Genomic DNA, 16,301 nt, shown 5'->3' with positions numbered 1-16,301 from the left:
CGAACTTGCGGGACGGGACAATTTGTACCCACGGTCCTCGGCCGAGTCTGGCCATAATTTGCCGGACTTGAAGAGCACCTTCCAGATATCTTTGTGTGTTGTGCCGAAGAATTCCAGCAGGGTCTGGTGCTTGGCCGGGTCGAACTCCCATAAATTGCAAGCCCTGCGTTGGCATGGGAGAATCCGACGAACTAACATCACCTGGACTACGTCAATGAGCTTGATGTTCTTGTCTCCCATGCTCTTGACGCGCACCTAGATAATGGCCAGTTCGTCTAGTGAAGACTAGTCTAGGCCCTTCTCGGGCCAGGACGTAAGCCGCAATGGGGCTCCAGATCGGAATTCATGAGATGCGGCCCATTTGGCACCGCGTGGCTCAGTGACATAGAACTTGTTGCCACCCTTTGATAGACTCATTGAAAGTACCTGATGGCCATTTGACGTTGGGCATCTTGCCCACCATGGCACCTCGGCACTCAGCGTGTTCGCCGCCCACCACCTTCGGCTTCACGTTGAAGATCTTCAGCCATGGTTCAAAGTGTGGAAGGACGTGGAGGAAGGCCTCACACACGACAATAAATGTTGAGATGTTGAGGAAAGAATTGAGGGATAGATCATGGAAATCGATCCCATAGTAATACATAAGGCCGCGAACAAATGGGTGGAGGGGAAACCCCAGCCTGTGGATGAAGTGAGGGAGGATTGCAACCCTCCCGTGGGGTTCCGGAGTGGGGACGATCTGTCCCTCCATCGGAAGACGATGCGTGATCTTCTTAGATAGATATCCGACCTCCCGAACTTTCTTGGTATCCTTCTCCTGGACAGTAGAGGCCATCCACTTGCCTCCAGATCCGGATCCGGACATTTTCGAAGCGCTTTTGAGGGCAGAGAAGGCGAAAGCTTGGGCGTTAGATCTCGAGAGCAAGGATAAGCAAAGGAAGGAGAAGGCATGGGTGAAAAGGGGGAGTCCTTATCCCTTTATAAAGGCAGCATAAATCATGCACCTCCCCGCTCGCCCCAAAACTCTCTTATTCCCCAAAGGCCGTGCTTATGGCACGGTTGGTTTACCCACGCCCGTATTGATGAGAATTCCGTGATAAGGGGACACGATCTCTACTTCGACAAGATGTGCCAATAAAGCCGCCTCATGAAACGTGTAGTAGCAGGATGGAAGAACGGTTCGAATAATAACTGGGCCGCGGCATGATGTCATGCTATGAGGAAGTTGTCACCATATTAGACTCGTGGAATGTTTACACTCAACGTTGGCATGCAGAATTTGTTTTGCAGAGCCGAACACGATTCTTGTGTTCAAAGATCTACTTTGGAGTATTCGGAGAAGGAACCCACCTTGCAATGCCGAAGACAATCTACACGCCGGACTCATCGTCATTGAAGCCTGGTTCAGGGGCTACTGAGGGAGTCCTGGATTATGGGGTCCTCGGACAACCGAACTATACACATTGGTCGGACTATTGGACTATGAAGATAGAAGATAGAAGACTTCATCCCGTTTCCGGGTGGAACTCTCCTTTGCGTGGAAGGCAATCTTAGCGATTCGGATATGTAGATTTCCTTCTCTGTAACCGACTCTATGTAACCCTAGCCCCCTCTGGTTTCTATATAAATCGGAGGGTTTAGTCCGGAGGACAAGAACAACTAATCATAATCATAGGCTAGCTTCTAGGATTAGACTCTACGATCTCATGGTAGATCCACTATTGTAATACTCATATCATCAAGATCAATCAAGAAGGAAGTAGGGTATTACCTCCATAGAGAGGGCCCGAACCTGGGTAAACATTGTGTCCCCCGCCTCCTGTTACCATTAGCCTTAGACGCACAGTTCGGGACCCCCTACCCGAGATCCTCCGGTTTTCACACCGACAATTATCATTCGCAACATGCTCGTTTGGTAGCACAAGGCTACTCCCAAGTCGAGGGTATCTACTACAATGAAATCTTTGCTCCCGTTGCTCGCCTTGAATCTATTTGTTTGTTGATTGCAGATGCTTCTCATCGTAACTTCAAGTTGCAACAAATGGATGTGAAGAGTGCTTTTCTTAATGGTCCTATTAATGGGTTGGTGTATGTCAAACAACCCCCAGGGTTTGAGGATCCCGAGTTCCCCAATCATGTGTATGAACTCAATAAGGCACTCTACGACCTTAATCAAGCCCCACGTGCCTGGTATGAGCACCTTACCGAGTTGTTGCAAGATCATCGGTTTGAAATTGGGAAAATTGACCCCACTCTTTTTACTAAGAAGGTCAAAGGGGAGTTGTTTGTATGGCAACTATATGTTGATGATATTATCTTTGGTTCCCCTAACAAAACTTTCAGTGAGGAGTTTGCCGCTCTCATGACCTCGAAGTTCAAGATGTCCATGATGGGAAAGTTGAAGTTCTTTCTTGGGTTCGAAATCGAGCAAACAAGAGAAGGAACCTTCATCAAACAAGCCAAATACACTCAAGACATCCTCAAGAGATTCAAGCTAAGTGATGTCAAGCCGGCTTCCACTCCAATGCACATCAAGTGCCAACTTGACATAGATCCCAATGGTAAAGTGGTGGATCAAAAGGTATATCGTTCCATGATTGGTTCCTTGCTTTACCTTTGTGCATCTAGACCGGATGTCATGTTGAGTCTGGGAATTTGTGCATGGTTTCAAGCCGCACCTAAGGAAAGCCACTATGTGGCAGTCAAGCGAACCTTTCGATATTTGGCTCATACCCCAAACTTTGGCTTATGGTACCCAAGAGGAGCCAACTTCAACCTTTTGGGATTTACAGACTCAGATTGGGCGGGAGATAGAGTGGATAGGAAGTCAACCTCCGGAGGGTGCCAATTTCTTGGTTGCTCTTTGGTGAGTTGGTCTTCTCAGAAGCAAAGTTGCGTGTCTCTCTCGTCCACCGAAGCGGAGTATGTGGCTGCTGATAGTTGTTGTGCTCAATGTTTATGGATGAGGGTTTAAAGGATTACGATGTCACTTGTAATGAAGTTCCTCTTTGGTGTGACAATGAAAGTGCCATCAAGATCTCTCTCAACCCGATGCAACACTTCAAGATGAAGCATATTGATATTCGGAATCACTTCATCCGGGATCACATTAGGCGAGGGGAGATAAAACTCAAATATGTCAACAATCATGAGAAACTTGCAGATATTTCCATGAAGGCCTTGGATGAAGCAAGATTTCGCGAGCTAAAGCATGAGCTAAATATCATTGATTCGAGCAATATGGCTTGAAACCTTGCACATCCCACCATACTCATCTTGATGTATTGTTTAGGTGTAGGCATGGACATAGGGGGAGTATTGTTCTCTCAATGAACTCTCCCTCCCCCCATTATGCATAAATTGATCAACTCTTTCACATTAGCCATTTTTATTGTACTTGTGCTTCAAAGATGAGTTTTGGTCATGGGGCCAAGGATAATTCTTCGCGGTGCCATACCAATTGACTCAAAATAGGTGGCTTCGACCACCGCCCTCTCCTCTAGAGAGATTTTGGTTCGTGTTTGGTCGTCGTTGTCTTTGCCTTCTTGTTGAGCTGTGTTTGTGTTTGAGTCACCTTGTGTGTGTGCTCGTTTGCGTGTCTCGTTGCTTGAAGGTTGCTTTGCAAAGGCCGTGTTTCTGTCTTTTGTCAAAACATGCACATTCTTGGGGTTATGGTACTACCGTGGCAAGCCACGGTACTACCGTAGGAGATGGGTTGCCCTGTGCTCGCACAGGTGCATCCGCAGCACAGTACTACCGCTTCCATCGTGGCAGTAATTTTTTACTGTCGCTGGAAGAGCGGTACTACCGCCCGGCGTGCGGTACTTCCGCGGGGTGTTACTACCGCAATGACCCATTAAACTCGTTTTCCCCACTTCATCTCTCTCTCCCGCCCAAGAACGATTGAGGGAGTCCTGGATAAGGGGGTATCTGGACAGCCGGACTATATACATTGTCCGGACTATAGAAGCGTCAAGACTCAAGTCTTCGGCTCGTGTCCGGATGGGACTCTCCTTTGCGTGGAAGACGAGCTTGGCGATCAGGATATTATGTTCCCTTCCTTGTAACCGACTCCGTGTAAACCCTAGCTCTCCGGTGTCTATATAAACCGGAGAGCATGGTCCTTAGAAGGCCGATCACAATTACAATCATACCATCATAGGCTAGCTCCTAGGGTTTAGCCTCTATGATCTCGTGGTAGATCTACTCTTGTATTCCACATATCTTCAATATTAATCAAGCAGGAAGTAGGGTTTTACCTCCATCGAGAGGGCCCGAACCTGGGTAAACATTGTGTCCCTTGCTTCTTGTTACCATCAGCCTAAGACGCACAGATCGGGACCCCCTACCTGTGATCCGCCGGTTTTGACACCGACATTGGTGCTTTCATTGAGAGTTCCTCTGTGTCGTCGCTTCGAGGCTTGATGGCGTCTTCAATCGTCAATAACACGGTCCAGGGCGAGACTTTCCTCCCCGGACAGATCTTTGTGTTCGGCGGCTTCGCACTGCAGGCCAATTCGCTTGGCTAGTTGGAGCAGATCGACAGCTTCGCCCCTGGCCACCAGATCAGGTTCGGAAACTTGAACTACACGATGGATATCCGTGGAGACTTGATCTTCGATGGATTCGAGCCTACGCCAGGAGCGCTGGACAGCCACGACGAGCACGGCATAGACCTGCTGTCGGACAGTGCCCGGGACATCATCCCTGAAGCAGTCTTGGATCTAAATCCAGCGTAGGTTGCGTTGCCTATGGACGGAGGGTTGGACCCCGCTCCGCAGGCCGAACACTTATCGGCGGAAGAGCTGAACACAGGTCCCACCGCTGTGGACACCTGTAATCCCGGACCCCCGGACTCATATCCAGCTGTTGGTCCTGGTCCGCTCACTCTCAAGCCAGTCGAGCCAGGTTGAGCTCCGGTAATGGAGTTTACCGCTGCGGACATCTTTCAGCACTCACCGTTTGGCGACATGCTAAACTCACTGAGGTCTCTCTCTTTGTCAGGAGACTCTGGGCCAAACTATGTCCGGCTGGAGTGGGAATCAGGCGACGAAGGAATTCGCTGCCCACCCACCACCCACTTTGTCGCCACGATCGATGATTTAACCGATGTGCTTGACTTTGACTTCGAAGGCATCGACGGTATGGACGACGATGCAGGAGACATACAGGAGCCACCGCTCATAGGGCGGTGGACAGCCACCTCTTCATATGATACATATATGGTGGACACTCCGAAAGAAACCAACGTCGATGAGGCAACGGAGGATAACCCCTCCAAGAAGAAAGCAAAGCATGGGCATTGTCAGCGCCGCTCCAAGCCCCGCCAAGGCAATACCGGCACCGGAAACGATAATAATCCGGACGGTGCTGACGATGAATACAACCCCGAACAGCCCGCCTTCGAGCAGGCCGAACAAGAAGACGGGCATGACAACCCAGACGAACAGGCAACGGACGGGTATCTGGAGGAGGATAACTACATGCCCCTCTCCGAAGACGATATTAGCCACGGTGACGACGAGTTCGGCGTACCCGAAGACCCCGCAGAGAAGGAGCGCTTCAAGCGCCGACTTATTGCAACTGCGAGAAGCCTAAAGAAGAAGAAGCAGCAGCTTCAAGCTGATCAAGATCTGCTCACAAACAGATGGACAGAAGTCCTGGCAGCCGAGGAATACAGACTCGAGCGCCCCACGGCTGACCGACCGCCTCGAGGTTGGGACAAAACGACATATCAGCCGAAATACCAGCCCGTACCCCCGCGCCGGTTTACTATGGCCCGGGGCAATACTCAGGACCTACGCGATAAACTGGATAACATCGCAGGACAACCAAGATCAATCTATGGATTGCGGGGGCGCGCTGAAGCACATGATGATGACCGTCATACCGGATACGCTAACAGTAAATCCGATCGGGCCGAATACAACCAGTCAGATGCAGCCGGACTGCGCCGCGACATAGAGGCGCCGCACACCCCCTATGCTTCACTGATTAAGTGATGGATCATGAATTCCTAGAAGGGTTTAAACCCGTAAACATCGAATCATATGATGGCACCACAGACCCCGCGGTATGGATCGAGGATTTCCTTCTCCACATTCACATGGCCCGCGGAGATGATCTACATGCCATCAAGTATCTTCCCCTTAAGCTCAAAGGACCCGCCCGACACTAGCTAAACATCCTGCCCGCAAACTCCATTGGCAGTTGGGAAAATCTGGAAGACGCGTTTCTTGACAACTTCCAGGGCACATATGTGCGATCTCCGGATGCCGATGACTTGAGCCACATTACTCAACAGCCCGGAGAATCAGCCAAGAAATTTCGGACTCGGTTCCTAACTAAAAAGAACCAAATAGTCGACTATCCGAACGCCGAAGCCCTGGCGGCTTTCAAGCATAATATCCGCGACGAGTGGCTCGCCAGACACCTCGGCCAGGAGAAACCCAAGTCCATGGCAGCTCTTACGACACTAATGACCCGCTTTTGCGCGGGCGAGGACAGCTGGTTGGCTCGCAGTAGCACTACGACACATTCTGGAACTTCCGATGTCCGGGACAATAATGGCAAGCCACGGCGCAACAGACACAAGCGACAAAACAATGGCGACAGCATTGAGGATACGGCGGTCAATGCCGGATTCAGCGGATCAAAATCCGGTCAGCGGAAGAAGCCATTCAAGCATAACAATCAAGGATTGTCCAGTCTGGACCGTATACAGGAGCGCTCGTGCCAAATTCATGGCACCCCGTACAAGCCAGCCAACCACACCAACAGAGACTGATGGGTATTTAAACAGGCCAGCAAAATAAACACTGAAAACAAGGACAAGGGGTTGCACAGCGACGATGACGATGAGCCCCAGCGTCCGAACATGGGGGGGCAGAAGAAATTCCCCCCCAGATGAAAACGGTCAACATGATCTACGCCACCCACATCCCCTATTGGGAACGGAAGCGAGCACTACAGGACGTATATGCGATGGAGCCAGTCGTCCCCAAATTCAACCCATGGTCAGCTTGTCCCATCACCTTTGATCATAGGGATCATCCTACTAGCATCCGTCACGGCGGCTCGGCCGCATTGGTTTTAGACCCAATTATAGACGGATTTCACCTCACAAGAGTCCTTATGGACGGAGGCAGCAACCTGAACCTGCTTTACCAGGACACAGTGCGGAAGATGGGCATCGATCCTTCAAGGATCAATCCCACCAAAACCACCTTTAAAGGTGTCATTCCTGGAGTAGAGGCCCGTTGCACGGGCTCTATAACATTGGAAGTGGTCTTTAGATCTCCGGATAATTTCCGAAGCGAAGAGCTAATCTTCGATATCGTCCCTTTCCGCAGTGGTTACCATGCCCTGCTCGGATGAACCGCATTTGCTAGATTCAATGCGGTAGAACACTATGCATACCTCAAGCTCAAGATGCCAGGCCCGCGCGGGGTCATAACAGTCAACAGGAATATGGACCGCTCTCTCCGTACAGAAGAACATACTGCGGCCCTTGCGGCAGAAGTACAATGCGGCCTCCTCCGGCAAACCACCAATCTGGCAATGACAATTTCAAGCTCCATCAAGCGAGGGCGGAACACCCCGCAGCAAGATCAGCAGGCACGACAAGAGCAGGACTAGCAGTTCGGCCTCCGCTCAAATCCCAGCAAAGCAACATTCGTGCCACGCGTACACAATTACGCACTCAAAATAACATGGGCACAGGCGGAGGCGTATCAGGGGATCAGTCAACATTACGGTATTGGTTTGTAACTTTTCCTTTTACCCTTAAGGACATTGCTTTAGCGCAGCTTCTCCAGAATAGCCGGATTATCGGACTTACATAGGACAAGAAACACAGGAGGCAACAGGCTTTGGGCACAGCAGGAAAGACCCAGGTGGAATCTATTTATGATCGTTGTTTCTGCTTTATCTATCTGTATGTAGCCTGCCCCTGGATAGGATATGTCAAATAGTCCTCCTTGTCTCCGCTTAATGCATACATTGTAAACATACACTTCAACGTATTATTCATCAATAGGAGACCCCAAATAGCGTCAGCTTACTTATTTTTAGCATTTTTTTATAAATGTCTATTTAATTTTGCATCCGTACACTTCTGTACATGTAGTTTGCCAGGGGCTTCTTAGGGTACCCCATAATACGACAAGTTAAGTCCGAACACTTTCAATAGTGTGGCACCCCAAACTTAGAGCATTATATGCATCAGCTCCGAATCATGTCTTGGGTTACGGTTGGGATAGCCCGGCTCCCTTGCTTTGGTGCCTTACGTGCCGTTAATTCGGCTAATGTACCGCAGGGAGAACTACTGCGATTGTGCCCTGGTTCTGCCAGACGAGCACCTCAGTAGAGAAAGCACAAAACTTTCCCACATGATGTGGAGAGAGACTGGTCGCTGTTTGAGAGGTCTTAAAATCCTTAAAGATTTTTCCGCTTTAGGCGTTAATTTGGCTTTGTCCGATATAGGCGTGTATAGCACCCCAATTCGGCCTTCCGGATTCAAGGGCTTCGCCGAAATTTAAAATCATATACTTCTGTGGCTAAGTGAAGGTTATAAAGCTATATAGTCTGATTGCTTGGTTCGCTGCGCTGGACACCTCCTTAAGTGTCCAAAAATTTGGATAAAGAGTGTCCGGGTTTTCCATGAACACCCCAGTACTAGTTACATGGGGGCGGAAGCCGACGACTGGCCTACTTTCAGAATTTGATAAACAGCCACACAAAATGTAATATTTTAAATCACAAAAGCGCTACATAGCGCAAGTAACTTTGTCTTTAAATTATAAACATGACAGAGGTGAATTCATTCAAAAATTATGTCTTTGGTACATTCATCGGCCACGAGTCAAGCACCCTTCATAACGCCATCATAATACTTCTCGGGGACGCGATGCGGCTTGCCCTCCGGCGGCCCGTCCTTCACCAGCTTCTCCGCATCCAGCTTGCCCCAATGCACCTTGGCTCGGGCAAGGGCCCGACGGGCACCCTCAATGCAAACGGATCGCTTGATGACTTCCAGTCGCGGACAAGAATCCACCATCCGCTTGATCAGGCTGAAGTAGCTAGTGGGCAGAAGCTCGCCAGGACAAACCCGGACTATGAGATCTTTCATAGCCACTTCGGCCGCCTTGTGGAGTTCGACCAACTGCTTCAGTTGGTCACTCAGAGGCGTTGCATGCGCGGCCCCAGCATACTGGGACCAGAACAACTTCTCCGTTGAGCTCCCCTCCTGGGCACGGTAGAACTCCGCGGCGTCTGATACGCTGCATGGGAGGTCTGCGAATGCCCTTGGAGAGCTCCGGATTCGAGTAAGTAAAAGAAACGCCTCCTCCACATGTTTGCTTTGCATAAAAAAATTCTTACCCGTCGCTATTTTCTTGGCCTCCTGGATCTCTTGTTGAGCCCTCTCGGCTTCGGCCTTGGCGTCTTTTGTATTTGTAAGGGCCTTCGCAAGCTCGGCCTCCTTTGCTTTAAGCTCCCGCTCCGCAGACTCGAGCTTCTTGCCGAGCTCCTGGATCTCTTCTTGTACCTCGCCCACTCGGGCCTCTTGCTTTTTGCGCTCTTTGTGTTCCAAGGCCGCATTGTGTTCGGCCTCGGACAGCGCCTTCTTAAGAGATGCCACTTTGGTGGCGGCCTCTGTTACCACATCACGACATCTCGTCGTTAGCATAATCAAATTTTATTTACTATTTATTATATGTGAGAGGGGAATCATTCACCTCTGTTCTCTTCGAGCTGCCTCCTCGCGAGGCCGAGCTCTCCTTGTGCCCACTCTAAATCCTGCGTCAGGCCGGCGATTTCGGCCGTGCGAGCAGCAGCGGCCAGCAGCATAGCCTGTTTATTTACATTCAACACTTACTGTTAGACTCCTGCAGATTATGATTGACCCTCTGTTTGGTTTTTTTTTCGAACACCAAACAGAGTATCAGGGGCTACTACCTATCGTGTTATGATTTTACACATTTTTACTGCTTACCTCAAAGCTAGTTAGGAGGCTGGTGCAGGCTTCTGTTAGTCCGCTCTTGGCGGACGAAACCTTCTGAATCACCGCACTCATGAGAGTACGGTGCTCTTCATCTAGGGAAGTGCCTCGATATAGCGGCCCTCCCTCCATAACGAGGGGCTGCCCGCCTAAGTCCGGAACCACTGAAGGCTCCAGAACAATGTTCGGCTGAGAGCCCGGCTTGCCATGGCTCTCATCGACACGATCCGCGGGGACCTTGAACCCCGCGAGTCCGACGCCTGGGACACCGCCTTGAGGCGCCTCCAGGGCCACCTCCGCCATCGTCGGGAGCCTTCGGGACAACACCTCTGTGTCATCCGCAGGACGAGGAGACGTGGCCGTCGGGAGTGAGTTCATTGCTGACTCACTCAAGGACCCGTCCGAAGACGACACTCCTGGATGGGCCCTGGCCGGACTGTATACAAGTTCGGCATTATAAACAAAATTATGAAGTGAAAATTATGACTGAGTGCGGATACTTACAACCGCATGAGGGGCTTCTTCCTGGGCAGCCACCCTTCCTCACTATCGGCGGCGGTGGGGGAGTAGTCCGGAAGGGATGCTTTTCCCTTCTTGGACGTCCCAGTCTCCCCAACCGGGGTGGCCTTCCTCTTCTTCCCTACCCCGACATGGGGAGGTGGTGTTTCTCCTTGTTCCTCCCTGCCTCCATGGGAGGAATCCGCCTCGTCGTCATCAAACGACAAGGGTATGATGGCATTACACCGGGACCTTTCCTGCCCCCCTGGTTCACCGTCTCAGGCCCCCCATTCTTTCCAGACGGGGCGGGCTCCTCTTCTTCTTATTCCCCTTCGGGGGAGGAGTGCGCCTCTTCATCATCGGACGTGGCTTGCGCAACCTTACTTCGGAGACCCTTTCGGGTCCCCGGGGCCTTCTTGTCGGCCTTCTTCTCCGGACACTTATAGGGCAATGGGACCAGCATCTTCGTCAGAAGATCGTTGGCTGGGTTTTCCGGCAACAGAGCCGGACTGTCAATCCGCTCCGCTGTCTCCACATACTCCTAATACAAATATACACAATCACTTAGGAATTCCCCCATGAGTACACTGGGAAGAACCGGACCCGGTGGCGGCCTGAGAACTCACCTGGGTGGGTTGCCGTGCGGCGTGGAGCCCGCGGTCCTTGGTTATTAGAGGAGGTACCTCGGTGGCCTTGAACAACGCCTTCCATGCATTCTTATGCTTCATGGCGTAGAGCCTATTGAGAGTCCGGTGTTTGGCCGGGATGAATTCCCACAAATTGAATGCCCGCCTTTGGCACGGCAGTATCAGGTGAATGAGCATCACTTGGATCATGTTGACGAGCTTGATGTTCTTGTCCTTCATACCCTTGACGCAGGTGATGAGTCCGGTCAGCTCTGCAAATTCGCCCCATAACAGGCCCTTTTGTTCCCAGGAGGTGAGCCGCATAGGGGTCCTCGATCGGAACTCGGGGGTCGGCGCCCAGTCGGCGTCGGACGGCTTAGTGATGTAGAACCACCCCGATTGCCACCCCTTCATGGTTTCCGCAAAGGAGCCTTCAGGCCAGGTAACATTAGGCATTTTTCCCACCATGGCTCCTCCGCACTCCGCTTGCTGGCCGCTCACAATCTTCGGCTTGACACAGAAGGTTTGGGGCCACAAGCCGAAGTGAGGCTTCATGCGGAGGAAAGCCTCGCACACGACGATGAATGCCGAGATGTTGAGGACGAAGTTCGGAGCTAGATCATGAAAATCTAGCCCGTAGTAGAACATAAGGCCACGGACGAAGGGGTGGAGTGGAAACCCCAGTCCACAGACGAAGTGGGCAAGGAACATGACCCTCTCGTGGGGTCCTGGAGTTGGAATGACCTACCCCGCGTCTAGTAGCCGGTGCGCTATGTCTGCGGCCAAGTATCCGGCCGCCCGGAGATTCGCGATCTTCTTCTCCGTCACGGTGGAAGGCACCCACTTGCCTCCTGCTCCGAACATGAATAACTGTGCGGAGAAGACCTGGACTAGGGCGTTGGAGATCGAGGGGGCAAGAGTATGCGAGGGAGGAATAAGGCGTGGGTAAAATTGAGGAACTCTTATCCCCTTCTAGAGGCAACAAAAGCGGTGCGCCTCCCCACTAGCCTGTTGAGAATCACTTACTTTCCAAGCGCCACGATTGATGGCAGGGGGGGATTACCCATACCCGTATTGATGAGAATCCCGCGATAAGGGGACATGATCTCTGCTTTGACAGGACGTGTCAAGGAAACTGCCTCGCAATACGCGCTGAGGCTGGTTGTGAAAAAATGGTTCGAATAATGACCTGGCCCTAATGGCATGTCACGTCGTCTAAAAGTTGTCAGCTAGAGTATCATTCTCTCTATGGTGGTATGTGAAGATCATTTTGCAGATCCGGACACGGTCTACGTGTTTGATGGTAACCTTGGAGTATTCGGAGGAGGAACCCGCCTTGCAATGCCGAAGACAAGACTGCGCGCCGGACTCATCGTCATTGAAGCTTGGCTCAGGGGCTACTGAGGGACTCCTGGATAAGGAGGTATCCGGACAGCCGGACTATATACATCTTCTGGACCATAGAAGCATCAGGACTCAAGACTTCGGCTCGTGTCCGGATGGGACTCTCCTTTGCGTGGAAGACAAGCTTGGCGATCCGGATATTATGTTTCCTTCCTTGTAACCGACTCCATGTAAACCCTAGCTCTCCGTGTCTATATAAATAGGAGAGCATGGTCCTTAGAAGGCCGATCACAATTACAATCATACCATCATAGGCTAGCTCCTAGGGTTTAGCCTCTATGATCTCGTGGTAGATCTACTCTTGTATTCCACATATCTTCAATATTAATCAAGCAGGAATTAGGGTTTTACCTCCATCGAGAGGGCCCGAACATGGGTAAACATTGTGTCCCTTGCTTCCTGTTACCATCAGCCTAAGACGCACAGAACGGGACCCCCTACCCGAGATCCGCCGGTTTTGACACCGGCAACGTTGCCGGAGGACCTCGCCGGATCTCCGTCTCCAGCCGCTCTCCTCGCATTTTGTCTGGTGGGATCGATCCCCACCTCGCCATCTTGCCATGGAACAAGGTTTCTCCCCTAGTGCCTCTCTCTTTGCCTCATAGTTTTGCTTCTAGGTTTTGGGGAGATGCATGTTATTCTTGAGATTTTTGGCTAAGTCATTGCAAGAGGAGGATGTAGGAGAGTGCTAGTGCAGTAGAGATGCTATTTGGTATGTTGGAACACGGTAATTTTGATCAACCGTAGTACCGATCCAAATTTGCGGATGTGCCTAGATCCGTTCATGCCAGATTTGAATCCGTGCGGTACTACCATGCCTCTCGTGTGGTACTACCGCTCTGGCTGCATCCGCCTCGTACAGTACTACTACTCCTCTAGAGCGGTACTACCGCTCGGGGCACGGAAGTAAATTTTTAATTCCGCTCTAGGTGCGGTACTATCGTGCCATCCCGGCGCAGTACTACCGCAGCTAGAGCAGATGTGAACTTTTACGTCCGCCTCGTGGTGAGGTACTACCATTAACATCTAAACTACCTTGTTGCGACTACCCAATCTTATTTCTACTTGTTTCGTTTGTTTTAGCCTTGGTCTTTGCATTGATCCTTCCCGTTCTTCTCGTGTGTTTTTGTGTTGTGTGTCATAGGTGGTGGCTCCAATGGCCGTCGCTCGAATCTAAGCCGTGACATGATCTCTAAGCGGATTCGCAATCAAGAAGCACCGGTGGGCTCCAATGCCCAACAACGCAATGTCAAGAAGACCGCCAACAGGTGCAAGGAGCCATTTCTTGGCATGGATGAGATGCCTCAATCCGAGTTCATCATTCGAAGGAGGATCAATCCCTATGTGAACCCTCGTGAGAATGTCAGAGGGAATGAGTTGTTCTAGACCAAAGATAAGAATCTCATCGACATCGATGTGATCAAGTCCAAGCACAACATCTATGTCCCAATGCAGTGGATTGATATGAATCATTTGAGGAAGGACCAGGCTTACTTTGGTGAAGCATTGGACTTGGTGGAGTAGTTTGGCATTGAAGACTTCAACACATTCCACATGGACTGAGGGAGTCCCGGACTAGGGGGTGTCCGGATAGCCGAACTATCATCATCGGCCGGACTCCAAGACTATGAAGATACAAGATTGAAGACTTCGTCCCGTGTCCGGATGGGACTTTCCTTGGCATGGAAGGCAAGGTTGGCAATACGGATATGTAGATCTCCTACCATTGTAACTGACTCTGTGTAACCCTAGCCCTCTCCGGTGTCTATATAAACTGGATGGCTTTAGTCCGTAGGACGAACAACAATCATACCATAGGCTAGCTTCTAGGGTTTAGCCTCCTTAATCTCGTGGTAGATCTACTCTTGTAATACCCACATCATAAATATCAATCAAGCAGGACGTAGGGTTTTACCTCCATCAAGAGGGCCCGAACCTGGGTAAAACATCGTGTCCCTTGTCTCATGTTACCATCCGCCTAGACGCACAGTTCGGGACCCCCTACCCGAGATCCGCCGGTTTTAACACTGACATTGGTGCTTTCATTGAGAGTTCCTCTATGTCGTCGCCGATAGGCTCGATGGCTTCTTCGATCATCAACAACGACGCAGTCCGGGGTGAGACCTTCCTCCCCGGACAGATCTTCGTATTCGGCGGCTTTGCACTGTGGGCCAATTCTCTTGGCCACCTAGAGCAGATCGAAAGCTACGCCCCTGGCCGTCAGGTCAGATTTGGAAGTTTGAACTTCACGGCTGACATCCGCGGGGACTTGATCTTTGATGGATTCGAGCCACAGCCGAGCGCGCCACACTGTCACGATAGGCATGATTTAGCTCTGCAGCCGGACAGTACCCTGGAGGCCGCACACAAGTCCGCTCCGATCTTCAATTCGGAGCCGGCTGCGTAGATCGAGGACGGGTGGCTAGACACCGCCTCGGGGGCTGCAACCTCTACGGCGATAGAGCCGAACACTGACCTTGTTCCTCACGAAGCTCGTGGCTCTGAGGTGCCGGACTCCTCGCCGGACTCCGAACCACCCGCGCCCCCTCCAGTCGAATCCGATTGGGCGCCGGTCATGGAGTTCACCGCTGCGGACATCTTTCAACACTCACCTTTCGGCGACATCTTGAGTTCGCTAAAGTATCTCTCGTTATCAAGAGAGCCCTGGACGGACTACGGTCAGGACGGTTGGGATGCGGACGACGAAGAAATTCAAAGCCCACCCACCACCCACTTAGTAGCCACCATCGACGATCTAACCGACATGCTAGACTACGACTCCGAAGACATCGACGGGATGGACGACGATGCCGGAGACGACAAAGAACCAGCGCCTACTCGGCACTGGAAAGCCACCTCATCATATGACATATACATGGTGGATACACCAAAAGGAAGCGACAATGAGGAACAACGGGATGTGGCGAAGGACAACTCCCCCAACAAACAACCAAAACGGCGACGCAAGCGCCGCCCGAAGTCCCGCCTCGATAGCAACGGCACCCATACTAACCCAGCCTTAGAGCAGGGTGAAGCGGTGGACAACGAATAGGCCACCAAGCAACCATCCGAACAGGATGGATCGGAAAAGCAACCCATCCCCGGCGAAAACAACAGTCCAGATGATCTCAGGCCCGACAAACCACCGGAGCATAAGAACCTTCATAAAAGGCTCATCACCACTACAAGAAGTCTGAAGAAGCAAAAGCGGAAGCTCAAAACAGCGGAGGACGCACTAAGAATGAGGTGGAGAAAAGTACTCAATACCGCAGATAAATATGGCAATAGTCACCAGGCGAAGAGCTACCCGAAGCGCAAGTTGTTGCCCGAATTTGACGAGGAGGCCGTAGAGCCCCCACAGTCAAAAAACAAAGACGCCGCCTGGCCGGATAGACGACCAGATGACAGGCTAAGAGCGGCAAGGGGCCCCACACATAAACCGGCACATGATCCACATAAAGATCCTCGCAAAAAAGATGGCCCGGTCAGGTCCATCTACGGGACAAAAAAGAAGACTCCAGGGAGCAATACAACCCGCCGAGTGTTTGAAGACAACGGCACACCTAAATACAGGGGCGCCGCACACCCACTATGTTTCACCGATGAGGTACTGGACCATGAATTTCCAGCAGGATTCAAACCCGTCAACATAGAGGCATATGACGGAACAACAGACCCCGGAGTCTGGATTGAGGATTATATCCTACACATACATATGGCCAGAGGAGACGATCTCCATGCCATAAAATACCTACCCCTCAAGCTCAAAGGGC

This window comes from Triticum dicoccoides, chromosome 5B (genome assembly GCF_002162155.2).
Source record: "Triticum dicoccoides isolate Atlit2015 ecotype Zavitan chromosome 5B, WEW_v2.0, whole genome shotgun sequence".
In the NCBI taxonomy this organism is placed as follows: Eukaryota; Viridiplantae; Streptophyta; class Magnoliopsida; order Poales; family Poaceae; genus Triticum; species Triticum dicoccoides.
This window is presented reverse-complemented; position numbering follows the sequence as displayed.